The 25,202-nt window shown below is 38.1% G+C and overlaps 1 protein-coding gene and 1 pseudogene across 1 annotated transcript in view; both read left to right on the top strand.

Annotated features, from left to right (window-relative positions):
- The window catches only part of MTHFD1L (methylenetetrahydrofolate dehydrogenase (NADP+ dependent) 1 like), a 193,368-nt gene extending 191,387 nt beyond the window's left edge, over nucleotides 1-1,981 (top strand). The window contains exon 28 of the mRNA XM_036769181.1: nucleotides 1,552-1,981. The gene's annotated coding sequence lies outside the window, so the exon portion shown is untranslated. The remainder of the gene's footprint in view (nucleotides 1-1,551) is intronic.
- The window catches only part of LOC118857600, a 30,117-nt pseudogene extending 7,434 nt beyond the window's left edge, over nucleotides 1-22,683 (top strand).
- The last annotated feature ends 2,519 nt before the right edge of the window (nucleotides 22,684-25,202 follow it).

Below are 25,202 nucleotides of genomic sequence, written 5' to 3'. Positions count from 1 at the left end.
CTGGGGGCTAGTTTGTCTCAGATCAAACTGACTTAGATATGGCATCCTCCTAAAACACAGATTTCTGTAGGACTGGTGTTACAATAGCTGGTATTTATTTAGTGCTTCTGGGTCTGCAGTGGACTTTAAATATTACAAGAAAAACAATTAGATATAGGTAACTATATTATGGCAAAAACTTGGAAGCCCGACCACCGTTGAAACACGTATTATGGCCTTAAATCATTCTTCATTCTCTTTAAAAAGAAATGCATCCCAGCTCCTTTTTTGCACTAAATCACTTTTTTCATTTTCGTTTTTAAATAGAATTTTCATTCTATTTTTCTTACTTTCTATTCCCAGTCTTATGCTATTTGCCATATACCACTTTACTGAATAAAAAGCCTGATTCAATTTTTCCCTTTTCAGGGATAAGATTTTTTGTACTTTTACCAAACCTTCCAACAGGTTTTATTTTAACCACAAGCAGTCAGCACTTTGTTATAGAACAAATATAAATATGATGTAAGGAAGCAAACATGACAAGAAGATGGTCCTTCCCTGCCCATCGCTGGACAGAGTTGTCTGGCCTATTCCAACCTCAGATCCTCATCAGTCTACATGACCTCACTACCCCTACTCCAGGTTCTCTCTGTCCTTGGGCCTTGGATTCAGGACTGAAACTTTCTGAATCCTACCTCACTGGAGTCCTATCCTGGTTTCTGAATGTGAGGCTGCCTTAGCAGCAACCTCTGACCATTTGAAATGTTTTCTTAGGATTCCTATTTACTCTGTTGCTACCACCTCTCAGCATTCTGTTTTCTTTCCTAATTATAAACAGACATTAAGATGAATATTTGAAGTTTCAAATTCCCTTTCTTCATCAGTGTCTTCCCTTTTGAAGCTAGTCTGGGATCCTTTCTGGCTCCAGACTGTTCAGCAACCCGTGGGAGGTCAGCTTTATATTTCAGTGGAATTGAACTCCAGGCATAATAGATAAATTCCCACATGTATAAATTCAGATTATAATCTAAATACTTTGAGCTACATTTTTACATTTTTCTTAGAGAGATTATCTTTGATCACTTAAAATTTGCAAGTTTGGAACTGTAAAATTACCAGTCCCTCCTCCTACCATACCAGCCCATGTGTATCTCCCATATCTGCTAGTGCCATTATAAAGTGGGGGTGGGGGGGGGTGGGAAACTTATCTAAAGAAAAGGAGCCATCACTCTGAAGTCATGCAAGTTCAATTTGTACTGAACTAACTCCTGGAGACAAAAGGCAGATTTAGAAGGCATGGAACTTTAGGTCCCACAATAAATCATTTGTGAAGCTCAGAGTACAATTTAGATAATCCTTCCTGCCTCCTGGCTACATTGCAATTTTCGGGTTTTTGTACCACATTAACAGAAGAGTTGCATGCCCTCATCCCATCCTTAACTTTTCAAAAGTTTTATTTATTTGGTTCTCTTATTTTTGCCACTTTTGTCAAAGTATGTATTAACTGTTCAACACCAACAGGGGGGAAGAAAGCCACTCATACACTCAACTATTTTTCTTTTTTTTCAGATTTCTGAAACAGGCCACTGCTTCCCTTTTCACAGCAATTCAGAAGGATAAATGAATTTTGCAGAATTTTGTCTGTTACACAGTGCCCAAGCCATGGTGAAATAGGCCAAAGATTTCTTCTACATTCAAAATGTCTCATTTGAAACACAGTGGCAGTGTTCAAGAAAGCCGGACAAAAGAGCAATTAATTTATTTTCTGTTTCTTTAGAATTAACACTTTTACTCTGCTTACTCTTAAGAATGTTTGTTTTTATAAAGACTGAAGGATTAAAGGGTGTCAGTGCAAAGGTGCAACATTTTCTTCTATGGGTGTTTTTATATGGTCTTTGAACTGAAAATAAATGTGTCAAACAAGATTATAACACCAGGTAAAGTTCTACTTTTTAGAAGCAGAAAATTTTATGTGCCATTCAAGAACACACATGCACACCCTGTGTCTATCTGTCTCTCTCTCTCTCTTTTTAAGGAGTTTGAAGAGTTGACCAAAGTAAATACAAGTTTGTTTCTAGCTATTTCTGAAATTGTATTTATTATTGCAGAATACTTTAAAAAAATCTTTTCATATTACAACTAGAGATCCCTTTCTCCTTCCCCTATCTACGTCCCAAATGAAGCTTACAATATAAAGCAAAACACCATCCCATCCTCCCACTATTTGACAACACAGTCACTAACTTTTCTATGGACAGAAACAAAGTACTTTTCTTCTCTTCTCCAAGGTCACAGTTCGTCGTCATAAATGCACCGCTTTTGACTGTTTCCTTTATCATTATGCTTCCTGGTTCTGCTTACCTTCCCTATGTGTGTTAATACAGATCTTCCTATAATTCTCCAAACTTCTCATTTGGCATTTTTGAGAACTGTCAAATGGTTTTAAGGTATTTCATAAATGATTTATTTTATCTCCAGTACTTTTTCAAGGCAAAACTAAAAAATGTTTAGGTCACTAAGGATTTATTTTCACTTCTTCCATTCATTTATGAAACATCTCAGCCCTTAGCTAGTCTAAGGTCCATGGGGCAAAGAGAAATTCATTTTAAAGGTAGGTGTCTGATAAATATGTATCTCCTTTCCCACCCTCTCAGTTCCCTAGAGATGAATCACTATATCCTTTCCTCAGCCTTCCCTCCTCCCCAAAAATGTTTGACCCTTACTTCCTTTCAACTTCTACCCTAACAGAGTACAAAATTTAAATAAAACTAAGGTTTGGGGAAAGCACAATAGTAAGCCATTGTCCTCTTAGCAATATAAGTTAAGTAATCACTACAAATAGCTTATTTTCCCCAAGGCACATCCTCCAAAAGGACTCCATGTGCAGATCTTTCCCTCACTGACTTAGACCACAACCTCCAGTGACCCTGGTCATTCTTTCCTTAGCCCATAATGTATCTTTGTGTATCTTTGCATAAACTGTTCCAAAACACTAAACGTTTAATAAACCAGTCTTCTTTTTAAAAATCTTATCCCAAAGTGAATTCCTATGGTTAAGACGCTATCCTCTTTATAGAGGTTCCCAATTCTAAACCCCAGATGAACCAATATTAAACTGTTTATGATTGTAAGAAATTATCTTAAACTGTTTATGATTGTGAGAAATTAGAGGGGCAAACAAGAGCCTGGCATAGTGGATAAAGAACTAGGCTTGCCATCAAAGACCTGGCTGGAGTTCAAATTCCATCTCAGAAGTCTCTAAAACATACTACCCAAGTGACCCTGGGCAAGTCCCCTAACCTCTTAACGCCTAAGGCAACTCATGACTAAGTTGCAGATCTGTATTAAAAAGGGAATTTCCTACACCACTTGAAGTCTTTTTTTTTTTTTAGAGACTGGACCCATCACAAGGGGGAAAAAAATCTTCCTTGTTTTGAACTGATTCCTCTTAATAACTAGTTATTAAGAATGCACTATTTTATGCAGATGTTGTTTGTCTTTTAAGTGAGATAGTGTGTGTGTGTGTGTATGGAGACACAAGCCATTTTAACGGCACCACAGACACACTTTGGGAACTTTAAACAAAAAAATCCTGCAAATGGCATAGGAAACATTTTAAAATATCATTTAAGGTACCAAATATCAAATAAAATTCCATTCGAGATGGAAAGAAGGATGCCTTAGTCAGGTTTTGCTACATTTTCAAAATTATTTTCCCTTTGCTTGTGATCATTTTGACCTCCTTGTTTTAACTCGGCCCTTCCTGGGGTGAGACAGGTTTTCCTTCACACCTATTCACTTTACCGCACTGTAGAATGTAGGCCTTCTGTCCCAGAAGGGGCTGAGATATTTTTTCCCTGCTCCTCAGGGATATTGCAGGAGGGAGGGGCCTATGTTCTAGTTTCAGAACCATCTACCCCAAAGAGAAATGGGGGTTTGTTAGTCTGGGGGGGGGATGTGAGTAGCTGGTATGCAGTAGTCTTGATGCCGAATAAGGATGAGCATGCCCCTTCGAAAAAGGGCAGAGATATCACCCAACCATCCCCTCCCCCCACCACACACACACATGTACATAATCACCCCAATCTCTGAATATTGGTAAGCCCTTTAAGACCATAGGATAGAAAAGGGATGGGGGCCTTCAGCCTCTGCATCCTGAGCCTATGCCTTTCTTACCTCTGTGTTCATTTCCCCCTCCAAGTTCTTCCTTTTGTCCTCTATGCCAGAAAACCCTATTTGAAGGAGGACGTAGTGATGAAGTCTTTTTTTTGAGCTGGGGTTGGAGACCAAGATAGTAGAGAACAGACACCTCATCCCTCTACCCCATTCCCCCAATCCCATGTAAATAAATGGCGTGATCTTTGTTGTGGAAAAAAAAAAAAGAATGTAGCCTTTCTTATTTCTAAGCACTTGTTTTGTGATTGCAGCATTACTAAAAGCCTTTAGGATGACAGTAAAATACATTGTCAGAGGTGAGAGAGTGGTATAGATAAAGGAGGAGCAGCCTTACAGTCAGTGAGACGAGAATTCACATCTCCATATATATATGCACAGTCTGTGTGATGGTGGCTAATTCATTTAACCTTTCAATGCTGCAGAAAATGTTCTGACCCTATAAGTTACAGATTACATTGACAAGGTTTTCAAAATGCTTCTTGCAATAGCCCTACGAGGAAGGTAATGCAAGTATTATTCCCACTTTACAGATGAGAAAACAAGTTCAGAAAGGCTTACAACCCTATGACTTGTAAATAGTAGAGCCAGGATTGGAACCAGTATTACTTGACCACAAGGCCAGGGATCTTTCTAACAATGGCTCATCAGAGACAAACTGGTATCAACCGTGTAACAACTTAACTTTCCAATTAATGCTCGCTAGCATTTCTACTGTGCTTTAAGGTTTGCAATGTGTTTTTGCGTCCAACTCTTCATGACCTCATTTTGGATTTTCTTGGCAGAGATGCTGTAGTGGTTTGCCATTGCCTTCTCCAGCTCATTTTACAGATGAAGACACTGAGGCAAACAGGGTTAAGTGACTTGCCCAGGGTCACACAGCTACTAAGTGTCTGAAGCCAGATTTCAACTCATGAAAGAGTCTTCCTGACTCCAGTCCTGGCATGATATCCACTGAACACCACCTGGCTGCCCCTGCTTTTCATATACCATCTTATATATCTCAATACTGCTATTTCATAAAGTATGGCAACTAGAATTTATCCATCTCTGAAGACAGATCGGGTGGGGGTGGTAATTTATCCTTTAGCAGAGATTTGGGTTAAAAAAAAGTAGATTTCTAATTTTCAGCCATATGGTCAAGAGTAGCGGCCCTGGAGTTACAGGACCAGATTTCAAATCCTGCCCCTGATGGCTACTGCTAATGTGACTTTAGCTTGTGGGCCTTAGTTTCCCAGAATTGTAAAATGTTCTGGGAAACATTTGTTTTCCCATCTATAAATTGGGAAGGTTGGACTAGATCTAGATGGCCTCTGTGGTCCCTTCCAGCTCTAGATCTGCAACATACAGGGCAGTGTATAAAGTACTGGACCCAAAGTCAGGAAGACCAGAGTTCAAATCTGGCCTCGGAACATCTACTAGCTGTGCGACTCTGGCCAAGTCACTTGACCTCTATTTGCCTCAATTTCCATCTGTAAAGTGGAAATAATAGCACCTGCTTCTCAGGGTTGTTGTGAAGATCAAATGATGTATTAATCAAGAGCTTTGCAAAATTTAAATGCTAATTATTGTTTATTATTATTGGTATTGATCTAGCTGAGTCAGCAAGGTGGTACAGGGGATAGAGGGCTGGGCCTAGTCAGAAAGACAAATTCAGATCCGGCCTCAGACACTTACTAGTTTTGTGACCTTTGGCCAGTCACTTAACCTCTGCCTGTCTCAGCTACAAAATGGAGATTATAATAATGGCAGCTACCTCACAGGGTTATTGCGCAGATTAAATAAGATATTTGTAAGTGATTTGCACAATGCCTGGTATTTAGTAGGCACTTAATAAATGCTTTATCCTTCCATCATCATGATCATCATCCTTATTCTATAAACCAAGAAGGGCAATAACCCTTCACTTGCAAATTATAATCTTCTACACATCTCTGTCCTTTTTATAATCCTCCCACACTTTGGCTCAGTATCTGTGAATGGCTAGCAGGAGACTCTCTTAACTCCTCAAGACCCCAGATCTTAACATCTTATCGTCTGTCAACTTCTCTTTCAAGATTTACTATTGCCTAACCTAGATCCCTAACTGTTGCCCTCACACATGGTAGTTTATTTATAAATAGAGACGAGTGTCCCTTCAAATGGTGGCCTTCCACTTAATCAGTCTCAACTCCTGTGACCTACACCTTCGCTCTACCTCCACCACTCATTAAGGATAATCATCCTCTTGACCTCGACATTTAACTTCCACCTCCACGATACAGAACAAGTTCTACATTCTGGCCAAACTGACCTGCTAGCTTATCCCCAAATTCAACAGGCCCTTCCTCATGTCTGGGTCTTTGCATGGGCTCTTTCTCCATGTGTGGAATGCACTCCCTTCTATACCTCTACCTTTCAGAATTCTATTTTCCTTCCAGACTTGGCTTAGGTAAGCACCTCTTAGAGAAGACATTTCCTTAGCATTCCACCAAGCATTAGTGTTCTCTCTCCCACATCCCCACATCATCTTGAGTAGAATATAAGTTCCTGGATATATACCATCTCATTTTCTCCTTTGTATCCGCCATACTTAATATGGTGCCTTGAATTTAATAGCTAGTCATAAATGCTTTGTTAAATTTAATTGAAAGCAAAGGTTCTAGACTCAATTGTAAGGTAGGTCCTCATGAAAAAGGCCCTAGTACCAACAAGTAGTCACGTACATGTGACTTGTGTGAATTCTGATGACTTTTTCCAGCAGGAAAGAAAAATTAGTCACTTCACACACAAAAAATTAAAAACTCATTGTCAAGGCTAATTTTTAAAAGTGGGGATGGAAGACGTATTTAGTAAAGGAAATGTTTCCTACTAGAGAAAGTTTGCAAATCAGTTCTTTCTTGCCCTTTCTTTTAATATGCAGCAAAGTGGTAAGATGGAGAGTGTTGGCTTTTGGAGTATGCTTAATAGCTATGTGACCCTGGGCAAGTCTTCTAACTTTTCTCTACCTTAGTTTCCCCATTTGTAAAATGGGGATAATAGTAGCATCTGCCTTACATAGTAGTTGTGAGGAACAAATGACATAACATACATAAAACACTTTGCAAACCTTGAAGTGCAATATATATGAATGTTAGCTATTATTGACTTGTACTATAGCATTCTTCAATGCAGAAATAAAGCTAAACCAAGTCTTATTTTTTTTTCCAGAAAATCCTGGCACATTGGTATATCATTTTTATATATAAATTTCCATGTTTATTCACACATTTGTATTTTGAGATTCCAAATCAAGAATATGTATTTGTAAAAAATTAAATGAATTCATGTATTTTATGGCATATGTTATAAAGTCTATAATTCACAACCCCAAAAGGATCACTAATATATTCACCTGCTACCCTGTAAGTTGCCTTTTAAATGCCATTCCCTGAATTAATCCAGGGTTACAGAGAACCAAAGGGCATTTCTGATGACCAGGTATAGTGTGTACATAAATGGGCCCTGAACCCAGGAAAGAGGTAAAATAACATCTCTAAAGTCATTCCAACACTGTGAATCATCAGACTATTACGCCTATATGTGTTTCTTGAATGATGCTTACTTACCACCTTAGTGATGTATGTCCCCAACCTCTAGTGTGCATGTTATACATATATGTGTGTATATAATCAATCCTTCTTCCACCCCAAAATACCAAAGAAGCTGTTCCTCTTCCTTTCCACTCTTAAACAACTGGATTTCTGCTTGTGAATCAATGTCTCTTTCCACCAGTATTAGGACATAGCCAGAATGATCTAATTGCCAATTAAAGACAGTTAAATAGCTTATATCTTCTTTCATGAGAAAGAGTGGAAGCCTACCCTTAAAATAAGAAGTTAGCCTTTCTTAGTAGCCCTCATTCAAAAAAAGAAAAAAGGAAGTATGACAAAAGGCTACAACAGATATCAGAGAGCACTACCAAAAAGAGACAGGAGGTCTCAGGACCTGATAAGGGAGTATAGAGAACAAGGAAAATGTTGCAGTAGTGTGCTAAAAACATGCCATATTGGTATTTCTGACAGTCCCAAATAAGAGCTATGAATGTATGAAGTGCAAGTTTGTCCAGCAAAAAAAACCAAACAAACCATGAAACATAAAGACGGGGATAAAACAAGGAGCTGGAGCAGAATCTATCATATTTAAGTTGAAATAAAAAAGGCAAGAACTGCAATCATCATCTTGGACAAAGCAAAAGGACAAAAATAAGTAAAAGAGATAAAAAGGGAAACTACATTTTGCTAAAAGATACCAAAGATAATGACTTAATATTATACTTATGTACCAAATGGCATAGCATCTAAATTCTCTTAAAAAATGGGGAAAAAAATGAAAACTTAAATGAGTTCTAGGAAGAAATAGAAAGTAAACTACAATAGTAGAGGACCTCAATTTATTACTCTGAAACCTAAATAAATCTCAACAAAAATAAAAAAAGAAATGAATGACTTGAATAGATTTTTAGAAAAGTTAAATATGGTAGTCCTCTGGAGAATATTGAATGGGAAAAGGAGTATGTCTCAGCTATGTATGACACCTTCACAAAAACTGACTGTATTAAGATATAAAAATCTCACAAACAAATGCAGAAAAGCAGGAAAATCAGTTATATTTTTGTTGACCATAATTCAATAAACTTGTCTTCAATAAAGGGCCTTTGAAGCAAAGATTAAAAATTAACTGGAAATTAAATAATCCTAAAAATGGATGGGTCAAAGAACACATAGAAACAATAATTTCATTAAAAATAATGACAATGGTGAAACATATGAAATTTTGTAGGAAGCATTCAAAGCAATACTTGGGAAATTTTTTGTTTCTAAACACCACTATGAAAGAGAGAGAAACAACTAATTGAGCATGCAACTAAAAAAAAACCAGCAAATTAAAAACTCTCAATTAAATACCAAAATATAAGTCCTGGGGTAGGGGGAGTCAGAGATGCACAAAATTAAAAGCAAAGATAAAATGGAATGAATAAATAAAATTAGGAACTTTTTTTTAGTAAAATAGATAAGCCATTAGCTAGTTTGATTTTTTTAAAAGACCAAATTACCAGTATCAAAAATGAAAAAGATGAATTCACAAGCAAAGAAGAAATAAAAACAATTATTAGAAGCCGTTTCACCCAACTATATACCAATGAAACTAACATTCTGAAGGAATATTTATAAAAATATAAATTGTCCAGATTAATACTATGGGATATAGAATACTTGAATAACCCTATCTTGGAAAAAGAAGTTGAACAAGCCATAGATAAACTCCTAAAATAAGGAGAGTTAAAACAAAGAAAGAAAATACTGACAAATTTCCCTAATGAATATTAAGGCAAACATTTTAAATAAAATATTAGCAAAGAAATTACAGCAATATAATCACAAAGATCACATACTATAACCAGGCTGAATTTACACCAGTAATTCAGGGAAGTTTCAATATTAGAAAAATTGTAAACATAATTGACCATATTAACAAAAACAACAAAAATTACATGATTATTTCAAAAGCTGCAGGAAAGGGTTTTGATAAAATGCAACACTCGCTCCTGTTTTAAAATGTTAGAAAGCAAAGGAATCAGTGCAGCTTTGCTTAAAATGATAAGTAGTATCTATCTAAAATCAAGAGTGAGCATTATTTGTAATGGTGATAAGCTGGAAGCCTGTCCAAGAAGATCAGGGGCAAGGCAAGTGCCCATTATTATGAATTCTGTTCAATATTGTATTAGGAATGCTAGCTACAGCAAAAGGGAAAAGAAATTGAAAGAATAAGCACAGGCCAAAAAGAAACAAAACTCTCACTGTTTGAACGTGATAAAATGGTTTATTTACAGAACCCTAGAAAATCAACCAAAAAATTGATCAAAACTATTAGCAGTTTTCACAGAACTGCACAAAATCATCAGCACTTCTGTATATTACCAACAACATCAAACAGGAAGACATAGAGAAATTCCACTTAAAATAGCTATGAATAATATAAATTAGTTTGGAGTCTATCCTCTAAGACATACACAGAAACTATATGAACACAATTGTAATACACCCACACGAATAAAGAGAAATCAAAACAACTGGAGAAATATTAATTGCTCATGAGTAGGCTAAGCCAATATAATAAAAATGGAATATTAAATTAATTTTTTATTCAGTGTCACACCAATCAAACTACCAAAGAATTATTTCACAGACCTGGGGCGGGGGGAGGGGGATGAGAGGGGAAGCAGGGAGAGGGTAACAAAAACAATTAATCTGAAGGAACAAAAGTTCAAGAATAATCAAGGTGGGGGGAGGAAAGAAAGGGAGCCTAATAGTACTGGATGTCAAACTTTACCACCAAGCTATAATCACCCAAACAATTTCATACAGGGTAAGAAAAAGAGAGGTATCGACTTCTCAGCAGAACAAAATGTGGAAGCAAATGAGCACAGTAATGTAGTGTTTGTTAAAGCCCCAAATTCCAGCTACTGGGGCAAGAACTCATTCAGCCATAACTGTTGGGAAAACTGCAAAGTAGTCTGGCAAAAACTAGTTATAGACCAACATCTCAAATCAAAATAAACTCAAAATGGACACATGCTTTAGACACACAGGGTGACATCGTAAGTAAATTAGTAGAGCATAGAAGAATTATCCATCAGATCTATGGGTAGAGAAAGGGTTTGTGACCAAATAAGTAGGAGAGGATCCCAGAAAGTGAAATGGATAATTTTGATTGTTGTTCTTGTTCAGTCTTTTGGACTCTTTGTGACCCTGTGGACCACAGCACACCAATACTGTCCATCGGGCTGTCTTGGCAAAGATACTGGAGTAGTTCACCATTTCCTTCTCCAGCTCATTTTACAGATGAGGAAACTGGAGCAAACAGGATCAAGTGACTTGCCCAACGTCACACAGCTAGTGTCTGAGGCTGGATTTGAACTCAGGTCTTCCTATATTCCAGGCCTAGTGTTCTATCCACTGAGCCACCTAGCTGCTTCCATTTTGATTATATAAAATTAAATACTTTTTGCATCAACATGACCAATGTGGCTAAAATTAGAAGAAAAGCAGGAAACCGGGGAAAAATTTTGCTGAGAGTTTCTCTAAGATACATAGGGAACTGAGTCAAATTTATAACAAGAGCCATTCCCTAATTGATAACTGATCATAGGATATGAATGGGCAGTTTTCAGAAGAAGAAATTCAAGCTGTCAATAACCATATGAAAAAAAATGCTCTAGATTATTAGAGAAATGCACATTTTAAAATTCTAAGATACCGCCTTACACCCATCAGATTGGCTAAGTTGACAAAAAAAATGAAAATGACAAATACTAGAAGGGCTGCGGAGGGGAAAGATACTTTAATGTACTGTTAGTGGATTTGTGAACTGTTCCACCACTCTGGAAAGCAATTTCAATTGAAGGCAAATGCACATTATTACGAATTCTGTTCAATACTGTATTAGGAATGCTAGCTATAGCAATAAGGAAAAAGAAATTGAAAGAATAAGCACAGGCAAAAAAGGAACAAAACTCACTTTTTGAACATGGTATAATGGCTTATTAACAGAACCCTAGAAAATCAACTAAAAATATTGCACAAATATATGCACAAATTACAAAAATATATGCACAAAAATTATTTACAGCATCTCTTTTTGTGGTGGCCAAAAATTAGAAATTGAGGGGATGCCCATCAATTGGAGAATGGCTGAACAAGCGATGGCATATGAATGTAATAGAATACTATTGTGCTATAAGAAGTGATGAAGGGAATCATTTCAAAGAAACCAGAAAAGACTTTTATGGGCCAATACAAAGTGAAGTGAATAGAACTCAGAGAACAATTTATACAATAGCAATACTATAAAAATAATCAGCTTTGAAAGATTTAGTAATTCTGTAGTAACAATAGTAACAATTCTAAAGGACGCATGATGAAATAAGCTATCCACCTCCAGATAAAGAGCTGATGGACTCAGAGTACAGAATAAAGCATATATTCTTTTTTTGCTCTTTTTGGGAACATGGCTCATGTGGGAATTTGTTTAACATGACTATATACATCTATCCTTTTATCAAGGATTTATTTATTTCTTTATTTTATTAAAGAGATTTGTTCTGTGAAGTTTGGATTCAGTCAAAGGGCCACACTTGAGGATCTAGAGGGCCACATGTGGCCTTAAGGCCACAGGTTCCCCACCCCTGTTCTAGTCTGGGGGGGCAGAGTTGGGAGGCACTCAGGGGTGGAGAGGGTAGATAGAATTTGGAAATAAAAATAAAATTTAATTTTAAAAAAAGATGCTACCCAACATAATCTAATTTTACAATAAGTTTTAGAATTTCTTTCAGCTGGTTCAGATCCTTTTTTCAATAGGTAGGCTTCTATTATGCAGGAAAATATGACCAAGAGATAGGAAACTCAAGATTCCTAGATCAAAAGCAAAATTATTGTAATGATGAAGATGGGGAGCTAGCCAAAAAGAGTGATGTGGCTACACAGGGAACTCATTGACCAACTCTGGTTTTTAAAAGACATAGAAAGTAGAAGTGTAGCCCCTTCCCCATCACTCTCCCAACTCTACTAGTATTCCCAAGTTGGGTGCCCAGGAGGCATCTGGCTACTTCATCCCTCTTAATTCTAAGGATAAACCTAAGATAAGTTCAATGTGAAGTTGTGTGTAGAAGATATATCAAATTCCATGCCATCTTAGTGGGGGAGGGGGGAGAAAATCTGGAACTCAAAATTATGTGGAACTGAGCATTGTAACCTAAAAATAAAAAATCTTAATTATAAAAAATAATAATTAAAAAAAGGATAAACCTAAGCAGTTTGGGGTAGTTTTCTAATATTATCAATTCATGAGTGCCCACCTGGTACGCTCCATATTATTATCAATTAGCCCATCAGTTAATTTGCTTTTAAAAGAGGATATTTACTGAGCAGGTGTAGGCAAGGACAACTATTACAGAAACATCTCCCCAAACTAGGGACACAATCTCCCCTTTACACACAAGGTCTCTGGGGAGAGGGGGCACAAACTTAGAGAACTCATGTGGCTAAAGGAAAAACTCATAACTCCAGAATATTGCAAGTCCTTTTCTCCCTTTTTGGAGCCCTCATGAAGTTCCCCTTAGGTGTAGTTCTTTGCTGAGCTATGAGGGTGAATCTGCCTTTCCTCCAAGTCTAATTTATCTTTAGTGTGTCTCTCAACTCCTTATGCTCATGTTACTATCACCCCTGCTGCTGGGGTGAATAGAGGGGGAACTACCACTGAAGCTTCCAGGATGTCCAAAGCTTCTCATCTCTCAAAGTTCACCGGGTTATCCTCTGGTTAAGGAGAAGAGGTATGTAACTTCCTCTGAGTTCACCCCCATCCCACCCCACCTCACGGCTTTCTTCTGGCATCCCTTCTCTAATCTTCCTTTCCTATGGGTCCTCATCTGCTTTTATCCAAATGGCATGAAAGCACTTCTCACTCCACTGTTCCCACACTAAGGTCTTCTTCACTACTTGATTTTTGTAACTCAAAGAGGCATTCTCTCTGGATAAAGTCATCAGAGCATAGAGCACCTTGTTTTTATTGTTGTGCAATCTTATCTGACACTTCATGACCCTATTTAGGGTTTTCTTGGCAAAGATACTGGAATGGTTCACTACTCTCTCCTCAAAGTGGATTAAGGCAGAAGCTAAATGACTTGCCCAAGGTCACGCAGCCAGTAAGTGTCTGGACTTCCGGACTCCAGGCCCAGCACTCTATCCACTGAACTACCTAGGTAGCAAAAGGCAAGGCAAACAGAGGTTAAGTGACTTGCCCAAGGTCACAAAGCTTGTAAGTGTCTGAGACCAGATTTGAACTCAGGACTTTCTGACCCCAGTCCCAGCACTGTATCTACTGAGACACCTAGCTGCCTCCAAGGCAAATAGGGGTTAAGTGACTTGCCCAAGGTCACAGAGCTAATGCCTTGAGGTCAAATTTGAACTCAAGTCTTCTTGAGTTGTTAATTATATTAAGGGGGGTGGGGCTTGAGACACTTATTTCAGAAGCAAAGACAAGTAATTGAAGATGAAAACATGTAGTAACATAGTCATGGGAGACTAGTTTCAGGAAGCAGTAAAAACCAAGATAAGACAAGATTGGTGATAAATGCTAAAAATAATAAAAGTATGGGGGAGGATCATTATGCTAGGGGTGAAAGATGATTCAAAGAAAAGATAGGATAATAATTGGCAATGCTAAAATGGATGAACTACTCAGTTCCTTTCTTTTTATTTCTGTTATCTTTGCAAAGAAAATTATATTTAGACTTCTGAGGACAGAACAAAAAAGATTGACAAGAAAGTTAAAACTCAATGTGAGAAAAGAGATAGCAAATGGATATCTAATCATGCTTAATGAGTTCAGTTCTTTCAGCCTGGATGACTCTAAGGACACTGAGAGCTGGCAGATGTGATAACTAAGCTGTCCATGATATGTGAACGATATTGGAGATTAGGACAGAGCAGCAAGACTAAAGACTGGCAAGTGTCCTAATTTTTGGAAGAAAGGGAAGAGTAAACATTCGACTAGTGACTTTGATTTAAATAACTGACAAAATTCTAAAACATAGTGGTGGGTGATTTGTGAGCTATTAGAAAAGGAAGCAATGCAAACTTAAAAAATAAACTTCCTCTAAACTAGGTGATGCACCAGGTTAACATCTTTTGAGAGAATAAATGGGCTACTAGATCAGGAGAATGCTATAGTCACAGCCTAAATTTCAGCAATTCATTTGTTGTGCAGATGGACAAAATGAAGATGTGAAATAAATGTTAGGTGGATTTGGAAGTGGTTGCATCGTTAGACCTAACGAGCACTCATTAATTTTGGAGATCAATTTTGTTGTTGTTCAATCATTTCAGTCATGTTTGACTCTTCATGACTCTACTTGGGGTTTTCTTAGTAGAGATACTGCAGTGGTTTGCCTTTTCCTCCAACTCATTTCACAGATGAGGAAACTGAGGCAAAAAGGAATAAGTGACTTGCCCAGAGTTACACAGTTACTAAGTATCTGACGTCAGATTGGAACTCACAAAGAAGAGTCTTCTTGATTCCAGGCCTGGCAATCTATCCCCAATGCCACCTAGCCGCTTTAGATAAACATATAAGCATAAAGGGCTTGTATTGGTGGTTGGAGTGCCCACACAAGTGAAATCACAGAACCTAGTTTTAGTCAATAGCAAAGTATGTTTCAAGTTCCAATTGACTTGGCCCCAATATAGAAAGTGTGTTTGAACCTGTATTTTCAAATAAAGGCTGCCCATTTTTTTCTTGGAAAATGAGCAGGGGCTTTGAGGATGTTTGAAGAACAGCAATTTCTGGGGGGCAGAGCCAAGATGGTGGCTGGAAAGCAGGGACTCACTTAAGCTCTCCCCCAAATCCCTCCAAACACCTGTAAAAATGGCTCTGAACAAATTCTAGAGCTGCTGAACCCACAAAACAACAGAGAGAAGCAGGCCTCCAGCCCAGGATGGCCTGGATGGTCGCTGGGAGGGGTCTATCGCATGGTGCTGGGAACAGAGCCCAGACCAGAACCAGACTGGGAGTTGGCCCGGAGCAGTCCTTGGGGCCATGAATCATTGAGCTGTGGCAGTTACCAGACTTCTCATCCCAGAAATGCCAAAGACCACGGAGCAGGTTAGAGGGAAAACTGCTAGATCTGGTTAGGAAGCGGTACAGCCCCAGCCTTAGGGGTGGCAGAGGCGGGGTAGCAGAGGCAGCAGCAGGAAGCTGCTGCAGCTGCTTCCAGAGCTCCAGTGTCACCTGCTTCCCGAGTCTCTGGCTCACACAGTGGGGGGAATCAAGCAGCAGACCACGGTGGGAGTGCAGGGCTTGCTTTACCCTGCTTGGATCTGGGTCACAATCCTGGTTGGTGGTTCTTGGGGGCGAGGAGTGCTGCTGTGGCAGAGCTTGCTGTGACAGTGGAGTGGAAGTAGCTCTGAAAACAGCAGCGCTTGGACCCTAAAGCTTGGGACAAAGCACTCTCTACTCTACAAGCAATCATACCCTGACAAAAAGCTCAAAGGTCAAGTAGTTGGCTGGGAACATGACCAGGCAGAGCAAAAGGACTCAGACTCAGACTCTAGAATCTTTTTTTGGTGTCAAAGAAGATCAAAACGTACAGCCAGAAGAAGTCAACAAAGTCAAAGAGCCTACGTCAAAAGCCTCCAAGAAAAATATGAATTGGTCTCAGGCCATGGAAGAACTCAAAAAGGATTTGGAAAACTAAGTAAGAGAAGTAAAGGAAAAATTGGGAAGAGAAATGAGAGTGATGCAAGAAAATCATGAAAACAAGTCAATGACTTGCTAAAGGAGACCCAAAAAAATACTGAAGAAAATAACACGTTAAAAAATAGACTAACTCAAATGGCAAAAGAGCTCCAAAAAGCCAATGAGGAGAAGAATGCCTTGAAAGGCAGAATAAGCCAAATGGAAAAGGAGGTCCGAAAGACCACTGAAGAAAATACTATCTTAAAAATTAGATTGGAGCAAGTGGAAGCTAGTGAGCTATTTTATGAGAAATCAAGATATTATAAAACAGAAGCTATTTTATGAGAAATCAAGATATTATAAAACAGAACAAAAGGAACAAAAAAAAGGGGGTGGAGGAGACAATGTGAAATATCTCATTGTAAAAACCACTGACCTGGAGAATAGATCCAGGAGAGATAATGTAAAAATTATTGGACTGCCTGAAAGCCATGATCAAAGAAAGAGCCTAGACATCACCTTTCAAGAAATTATCAAGGGAAAACTTCCAGGATATTCTAGAACCAGAGGGTAAAATAGAAATTGAAAGAATCTACCAATTGCCTCTTGAAAAAGATCCCAAAAAGAAAACTCCTAGGAATATTATAGCCAAATTCTAGAGTTCCCAGGTCAAGGAGAAAATACTGCAAGCAGCCAGAAAGAAACAATTTGAGTATTGTGGAAAACAATCAGAATAACACAATATCTAGCAGCTTCTACATTAGGGGACTGAAGGGCTTGGAATATGATATTCCAGAGGCTAGTGGAGCTAGGATTAAAACCAAGAATCACCTACCCAGCAAAACTGAGTATAATGCTGCAAGGCAAAATATGGATTTTCAATAAAATAGAGGACTTTCAAGCTTTCTCAATGAAAAGAACAGAGCTGAATAGAAAATTTGACTTTCAAATACAAGAATCAAGAGAAGCATGAAAAGGTAAACAAGAAAGAGAAGTCATAAGGCGCTTACTAAAGTTGAACTGTTTGTTCACATTCCCACATGGAAGGATAATGTGTGTAATTCATGAGACCTTTCTCAATAATAGGGTAATTGAAGGGAGTATACATATATATATATATATAGACAGAGGGCACAGGGTGAATTGAATATGAAGAGATGATATCTAAAAAAAAAATAAAACTAAGGGGGGAGAGAGGAATATAATGAGAGAGGGAGGAAGAGAGAGGTAGAATGGAGTAAATTATCCCACATAAAGGTGGCAAGAAAAAGCAGTGCTGTTGGAAGGGAAGAGGGGGCAGGTGAGGGGGAATGAATGAATCTTGCTCTCATTGGATTTGACTTGAGGATGGAGAAACATACATACTCAATTGGGTATCTTACTCCACAGGAAAGTAGGGGGAAAGGGATAAGAAAGGAATGATGATAGAAGGGAATGCAAATGGGGAGGAGGTAATCAAAAGCAAACACTTTTGAAAAGGGACAAGGTCAAGGGAGAAAATTGAATAAAGGGGGACAGGATAGGATGGAGGGAAATATAGTTAGTCTTTCACAACATGACTATTGTGAAAGCATTTTGCATATTTATACATGCATGGCCTATGTTGAATTGCTTGCCTTCTTAGGGAAGGTGGATGGGGAGGGAATTTGGAACTCAAAGTTCTAAAAGTGGATGCTGGAAAAAAAAAGTTGTTTTTGCATGCAACTGAGAAATAAGATATATAGACAATGGGGTATAGAAATCTATCTTGCTGTACAAGAAAGTAAGGGGAAAGGGGATGGGGGGGGAGTAAGTTGACAGAAGGGAGGGCTGACTGGGGAATGGGGCAATCAGAATATATGCCATCTTGGAGTGGAAGGAGGGTAGAAATGAGGAGAAAATTCCACAATTCTTGTGGAAATCAATGTTAAAAACTAAAAATATTAAATAAATTATTTAAAAATTAAAAAAAAAGAATTGCAATTTCTCCATAAATAAATCTAGGACATTTTCTTAGTTTCCATACCTAACCTATTTTATCAGATCAGAGATCAGGACACAAGAAACAATAGAGAATTTTTTCCCATACTTCCTGAATGATATTAAGAAGATTTTCTTCCTTTTTCTTTTGCTCTAGTGCTCTGAAAACTTCGTCATGCCCCAATAGAGTCAAATTGGCCAAGCATTTTACTTTATTAAAAAAAATTGTTCTATAAAACAAGCCCAAGTTTAATTCTTCAAAATAAAAAATGCTAAAATGGAATTTAAAATAGTCATAGCAAATACTCTGCCGTGTTCCTTCCAACTCCAAAGTTCTGTGCACTGTATTCTTCAGCCTTGCTACCTAGGATATTAGGTCATGTTATATGATCAAGCTTTAAACTACATAGAGTTAATTTGTACCAGCATTTGATATAATCCTGTCACTTTCATCATATAAAGTATGGGTGCTTAACATTTGTATGAGTCTATGTGTGTTGGACTCCTTTGATAATCTGGTGAAGCTTGTGGACTCCTCTGGATGTTTTTAAATACATAAAAGATATAGGATTACAAAGGAAATCAAAGATACTGTAATATAATTATCAAAATTTTTAAAAACAAGTTCAAGGATCCCAGGTTAGGAACTTCAACTTTAGAACTATTGAGTCTGAATGCAAATCAAAGCATACTACTTTCTTTCTCTTTTTTTGTTTTTTCTTCATTGTGGTTTCCCCTCTTGCTCTGATTCTTCCTTCACAACATGACTAATGTGGAAATATGTTTAATATGATTGTACATATACAGCCTATATTAGATTGAATACTGTCTTGAGGAGAAGGGAGAGGAGGAAGGGGGAAACACTTTAGAATTCAAAATCTTATAAAGTGAATGTTGAAAACTAAAAATAAATAAATAGAAGAAGAAAAAAAAGAACTCTGACTTTAAAGGAATAAGAAAACTCATTGGACATACAAGGCAACCAGCCACTCAGTTAAGACAGGGAATTCAGGCTTATAAAAACAATCAGTCCTGAATACCTGGCCACCAAATCTTATAATACATCCTAAGGCTGAATTCCATGAGGGAATTCTAAGGGAATTCCATGGGGGAATCCTAAGGAAATTCCATGAGCCACCAATTCTTCCTCCATCACCACTCCAGTCACTGAAAAGAAGCTTATTGTCTGCCTCTTCATTGAATATAATAAACTATGGTAATGTGAGGAGAAATGGATGTCAGAACTATATGATTATGAAAAAATATAATTTCTCCTATTGTAGGCAAAAGATGAGAATTTTATTATTAATCATAAGCTAAAGTTGGAATTATTTGTAGAGGCAATATAGAGTCTGAACCCAGAAAGGTAAGAAGAAAGAGAGTTGAAAGGACAGATTCTACAAATGCATCATCCAAGTTTGAAGCTGAAAGTGATAGCTGACATAGTTGCTGTTGAGGAATAAGCCTAGATTAGAAAAGGAGCAGAGAGTCACAGAATTTAACCAATGAATCATCTGGCTGAAATATGATGCCTAATTATTTTAGTAAAGCATATCATGTAGAACTTTACAGAAAATTTGGCAAGAAACAGAGGGCAGCAGCTGCCAGTGCCCAAGCAAGTGCTTGTCCCCTCTTTCTTCCACTCACTCCCAACCAGCTCCTGGGTGGTACCTTTTCACCCTCAGACATGGGCATTTTGGCATAGTTTCCCACAAGCATCACTCCCCAGCTGTTGAAAATAGTGAAGAAAACCACTCATTAGGATGATTTGAGGGTAAAACCCAGTGCCTTGCTGGAAGAACTTTTTTTTTTAAAGACATGTGGGAAAATATCACCCAAATAAGAATCCAAACGAAAGAAAAAAATTCAAACATTTCTCAAGCTTATGAAGTGCTTTCTGATACAAAGAAAAGAAACTTGCATGACAAAAGCAGACAAAGAGAACTGTTCTGGTGGTAGCTTTGGTTCTCTAATAAATACCTTTAATATGTTTTTTGGAGAAGGTGGAAGAATGCAAAGGGGATAGAGAATTAAAAATGTTGTTCATCAGTTGTTAGTGACTTTAAAAGATTTATATAATAGTACAACAAGAAAATTGGCTTTGCAAAAGAATAAAATTTGTGATAAATGTGAAAGACAGGATGGTTTAAAAAAATGATAGAGGAGTTGTAGAATGCTGTCCCAATTGCAACCTAGAGTACAAATAAGAATTCAATGTTCCATTGAGTTTGCATAGAATGCCAAGGGCATGGGGAACTAATTGTGGTGCTAATTGTGATTAAAGATCTTCTCCAACCATTCGTCCCCTTAATAGGCCTCAGATGGAGCTAGTTAAGGGAAGCCTGATTAGGGGAGGCTCGTTTGTAGGAAGGCCCACACTCCTTTGCTAAGTAGGTGCTAATCCTAAGCCCACACCCTTTTGCTGATTAGGTGTGAAGCCCCAGGCCCACACCCTTTTGCTGATTAGGCATGAAGCTCTCAGGTCCTAAGAAGGGTGTATATATATATATATATATATATATATATATATATATATGTGTGTGTGTGTGTGTGTGTGTGTGTGTATGTATATGTATATGTATATATACATACATATACATACATATATGTGTGTGTGTGTGTGTGCGCGCGTGTGTGTGTGTGTGTGTGTGTATCCTGAAGCTCAAAAATGGAGAACTGAGAAAGAGACAGAGCACTGGAAGGGCTTTCAGAACTGCAAGATCTCAGAACTTTAGGAGAAGAGGATGCAGGCAAGCAGAAAGTTAAGATTCATGAGTGAGTGTTTACAGGAAGGCCCTAGCAGAGGGGAAGGTTACAGGATGGCTTGGCTCCTTGCTGTGATATTGTGTTTTAATTTCCTTGCTGTTACATTGAAGTGGACTTACTGGTTTTGGGATACAGTTGTTGCTATGTCAAATTGGACTTGAACCTCTGGTGCCTGAATAAATGTTTTACTTCTTCTACCTTTCTTTTAACAATCTGGCTAGCAGCTGCTGTGGGGAGTGTAACATCAACAACAACCAGCTCACAGAATGCTGCAAAAGCCCAGGTTCTTTTGATCTGCTTTACTAAGGAAAGCAACGTTAAGGGGTTGACAAGTTTACTTTAATCCAGCATACAAATATCACTCACTTAGTTCAGGGGAAAGAGCCAGCACCCTGAACTTCAGATCAAATACAAATACAAAGATAAATTAGAAACAGACCAAATCACAATTCATAGTTACCAAAAAGCATCAACATCTGAGTTCATGAGCGAGGGAGCTTGACAACGGCTGGCCCAGAGCCACTTGCCACTCCTCCCGTGGCTCAGAGTTCCAAGAAAAAGAAAGCCAACCCCTGGTTTTATATCTTTTTCAGGGTCAAGGGTGAGTCACACATGCGACTCACCCACGTGACCTAAAATCGTCACAAAGAGGCAACTTAAACCCACGTAGTCTAAAAGCCTCTGATGTCCCGAACGTGCCACTCAAACCCATGTAAACTAGGCCCTCCCCTGAGGCAAGGAGGTCACCAAGGACTCCCAATCTAATCAAGGAAACAAAGGCCAAACTCTCCAAGGGCACTTGGTTGAACTGAGGGCTAAGAGCCCATTTTGATTGCCAACACAATCTTCTACATAGAGAGTCTCATATTTTGCGATTCTAAACTATACGGGCATATTCATGGTCACCATCGATATCGTGAATCTTGCCTGATACAATAATGAGCCCTAAAGATAGCTATAAAAGCTATAATGAAAGGAAAATTTTTCAAGGAAAAAAAAAAGATTCTGGAGGTTCATACTGACAAGGGCATGAAAGATGGTCAAGAGATAACATTTCATAGTGAAGTTGACCAGGAACCAGGACATGAACCAGAATATAATTGTTTTGGATCAGAAGGTCTAGGTGAGGATCTTTTCATGTGTATGGATATGTAGTTGGGTGAAGCTTTGGGTGGATCTCAGAAACCAATAGCAAGTCTCAACAGTAAAGCTATGTCACCTCTCATCCCTGGTCAGATTATTAAACATGGAGAAGTCAAATGTGTGCTGAATAAAGGCATGCCAATTTCTCAGTGATTTTGTGAAAAAGGGATTCTAATCATTTAAATTTAAGGTAAACTACCCAGAGAATGGCTTTCTTTCATCGAATGAGCTATCTTTGCTGGAAAGGTTCCTTCCTGAAAGATAGAAGTGGAGGAGACTGAAGAAATGGATTAGGTAGAACAGGTGGACTTTGACCCATTTCAAGAAAGAAAATGCCATTACAATGGAAAAGTTTATGAAGCCTATGAGCATCATCCCAGAGGTGATGTTCATTGTCAAGCCTCTTAATGGGGACCAGAGAACATGCTTCATTGTAATGCTGGCTTTTGTATATAATAGTGAATGAATGAAGGACTACAGTCTTCTTAATACACTCACTACTAGCTACTTATAATTAATAATGATTACTAACAGAGCATATTGTTATATTGTATTATTATGTAATAATCTATTATTATATATAATTATATATTATATGTCATAATAATTATGCCTATAAGGGATAAAATACCACTTGGAGGGGGCTACACTAAGCTGAAAAAGGAAACATAGATATATGTGTGTATATAATATATATGCACACACACGTATACATGTACATATACATATGTGTGTATATATGTAATTTGTTCTTTTGCGGACAGTCTACAATGAGGGAATTTTACCCTTAACAGGAGATACAAAGGCCAAAACAATCTTTGACCTTACATTATCCCCGAGCTTATTCAGCCAAAGAAAAACAATAGTACACGTAAATAATAGATAATTTGAGGAGGGAGAAATCATTAACAACTTGTTGGGGAGGTGGCAGGAGATCAAGAATCCATGGAAACTTCATTGCAGATATAGGACCCAAGCTGAGCTTTGAGAGAAGGTAAGGATTCTGAGAGGAGGCAATAAGAAGGGGTGTCATTCTAGGCATAGGAAATGGTTTGTGCAAATGCACAGAGGTGAGAGATAAGATACTAAATTGAGAAAGAACTAAGATGGAGTAGTCCAACCCCCCAACCCAAACCTAGCCCTTCGTGGAGGTAGAGTGTCCACAGGTATTGCACATGTTCTAGAACTTTTTCAATGTATTGATCAGGAATGCTAATTTTTTTTCTGCTTTCTTTTCTTTTTTGTCTTTAAAAAAATACTGTTTGTTATATGGTGTGGCTCTCTGGGAAGGAAGAGAATAATGGAGAAAAATAGGATGATTTAAAAAAACAAAAGACATCATTTTTTAAAAAAACCTTAAAGAGTAAATAGTCTAGTTTAACCAGTACATAGAGTATAAGAAGGGGAATAACATGAAATCAAGGTGGAAAGGTAGGCTGGAGTTAGGCTGTAGAGTAACTCAGGTGCCAGGAGTTAGTCTATCCTGGAAACAATCAGATGCCACTAAAGCAGTGTCAAAGCCAGGGCCCTGTGACCCTGCAAAGCTGCCCAAAGCAGGGAAACAGATTAAAACATAGCTGGTGGGTGCAAATTGAAGTATAATTTTCTCTCTTTATGGTTTTTTTTTGCTTTGCTTTCTGATATGCCTAATATGGAAATATGTTTTGCATGATTTCACATGTATAACTGATATATTGTTTGCCTTCTCAGTGAGTGGGGGAGGAGTAAGAGGAGGAGGAATCTGGAACTACAAATTGAAAAAGATAAGAATGTTTAAAATACATAATAACTTTTTAAAAATTTACAAAAATATAAATTGAAAAATGTTTAACATATAAATAATTTTTTTTATTTCCCCCCCCCCAAAAAAATTGGGAATTATTTAACCAAGTATATTTTAAAAATCCAACATTGATCATGTGAATTTGTGGTTTTCTAAGTCAGTGTGTCTGCAGGGATCTATTTCTGTTTGAGTTTGACACCACTTCTCTAAAGGATTTATAGACAGGTAAATGGCATGGTTGGCTCTGAGCCTTGGGAAGAATATCGTAGTGATTGTTTGGAGGATAGATTAGAGAGGGGGGAGACTGGAAGTAAGGAGATCGATTTAGAGGCTATTATAATGAGCTAGGTAAGAAGGGATTGAACCAGGGTATTGTCCTTGTGTGTGCAAAGGACAAGGTGGCTGAACTGGGCAACCAGCTGAACATATTTGGTGGAAGAAGGAAATGGGTAAAACAAAAATGACTGAGGTTTCAAACCTGGATGACTGCTAAGATCAAAAGATCATAGCTTTAGATCTGGAAGGGAACTCAGAGGCCGTTAAATCCAGAAGATCCGCGATTGATTTGCTGTATCTATATATGATCTATGTAACACCAAGAACAATAGGAAATAATTGAGTTCAGAATAACATACTTTGTAGGTTGAGATGAGGAGGGAGGGAATTTCAGGTGGGGGAGGTGGGAGACAGCCAACGAAAATGCCTGGAATTGGGAGATGGGATTTCTTATTCAAAGAACAGCCATGAAGGCCGCAGTTACTGGAAGTAAGAGTACATGGAGGTGGGGCTGCTAGGTGGCACAGTGGATAGTGCACTGGCTCTGCAGTCAGGAGGACCTGAGTGCAAATTCGGCCTCAGACACTTACTAGCTATGTGACCCTGGACAAGTAACTTGACCCAGATTGCCTCCCCCCTCCCCCCAAAAAAGTAATAGGACAATTAGGAAAAGAGGAGGGCCCGGGGGGGTGGGGGTGGTAAGAGTTCAATTTTGAACATGGTAAAATTAAGATGTTCACAACCTCTCAGAGCCCCCAAAAGATTTACTAAGAGAGTAATTGACAGGGCAAGTGATGATCTGCATTGGTAGAGGGAGCTTTATCATCTTGGATTCTCTATACCAATAGAATTGCAGATCCATTTTTTA

Source organism: Trichosurus vulpecula, chromosome 7 (genome assembly GCF_011100635.1).
Source record: "Trichosurus vulpecula isolate mTriVul1 chromosome 7, mTriVul1.pri, whole genome shotgun sequence".
NCBI lineage: Eukaryota > Metazoa > Chordata > Mammalia > Diprotodontia > Phalangeridae > Trichosurus > Trichosurus vulpecula.
The sequence above is the reverse complement of the archived record's forward strand: the minus strand, read 5'-3'. Positions and strand labels throughout refer to the sequence as shown.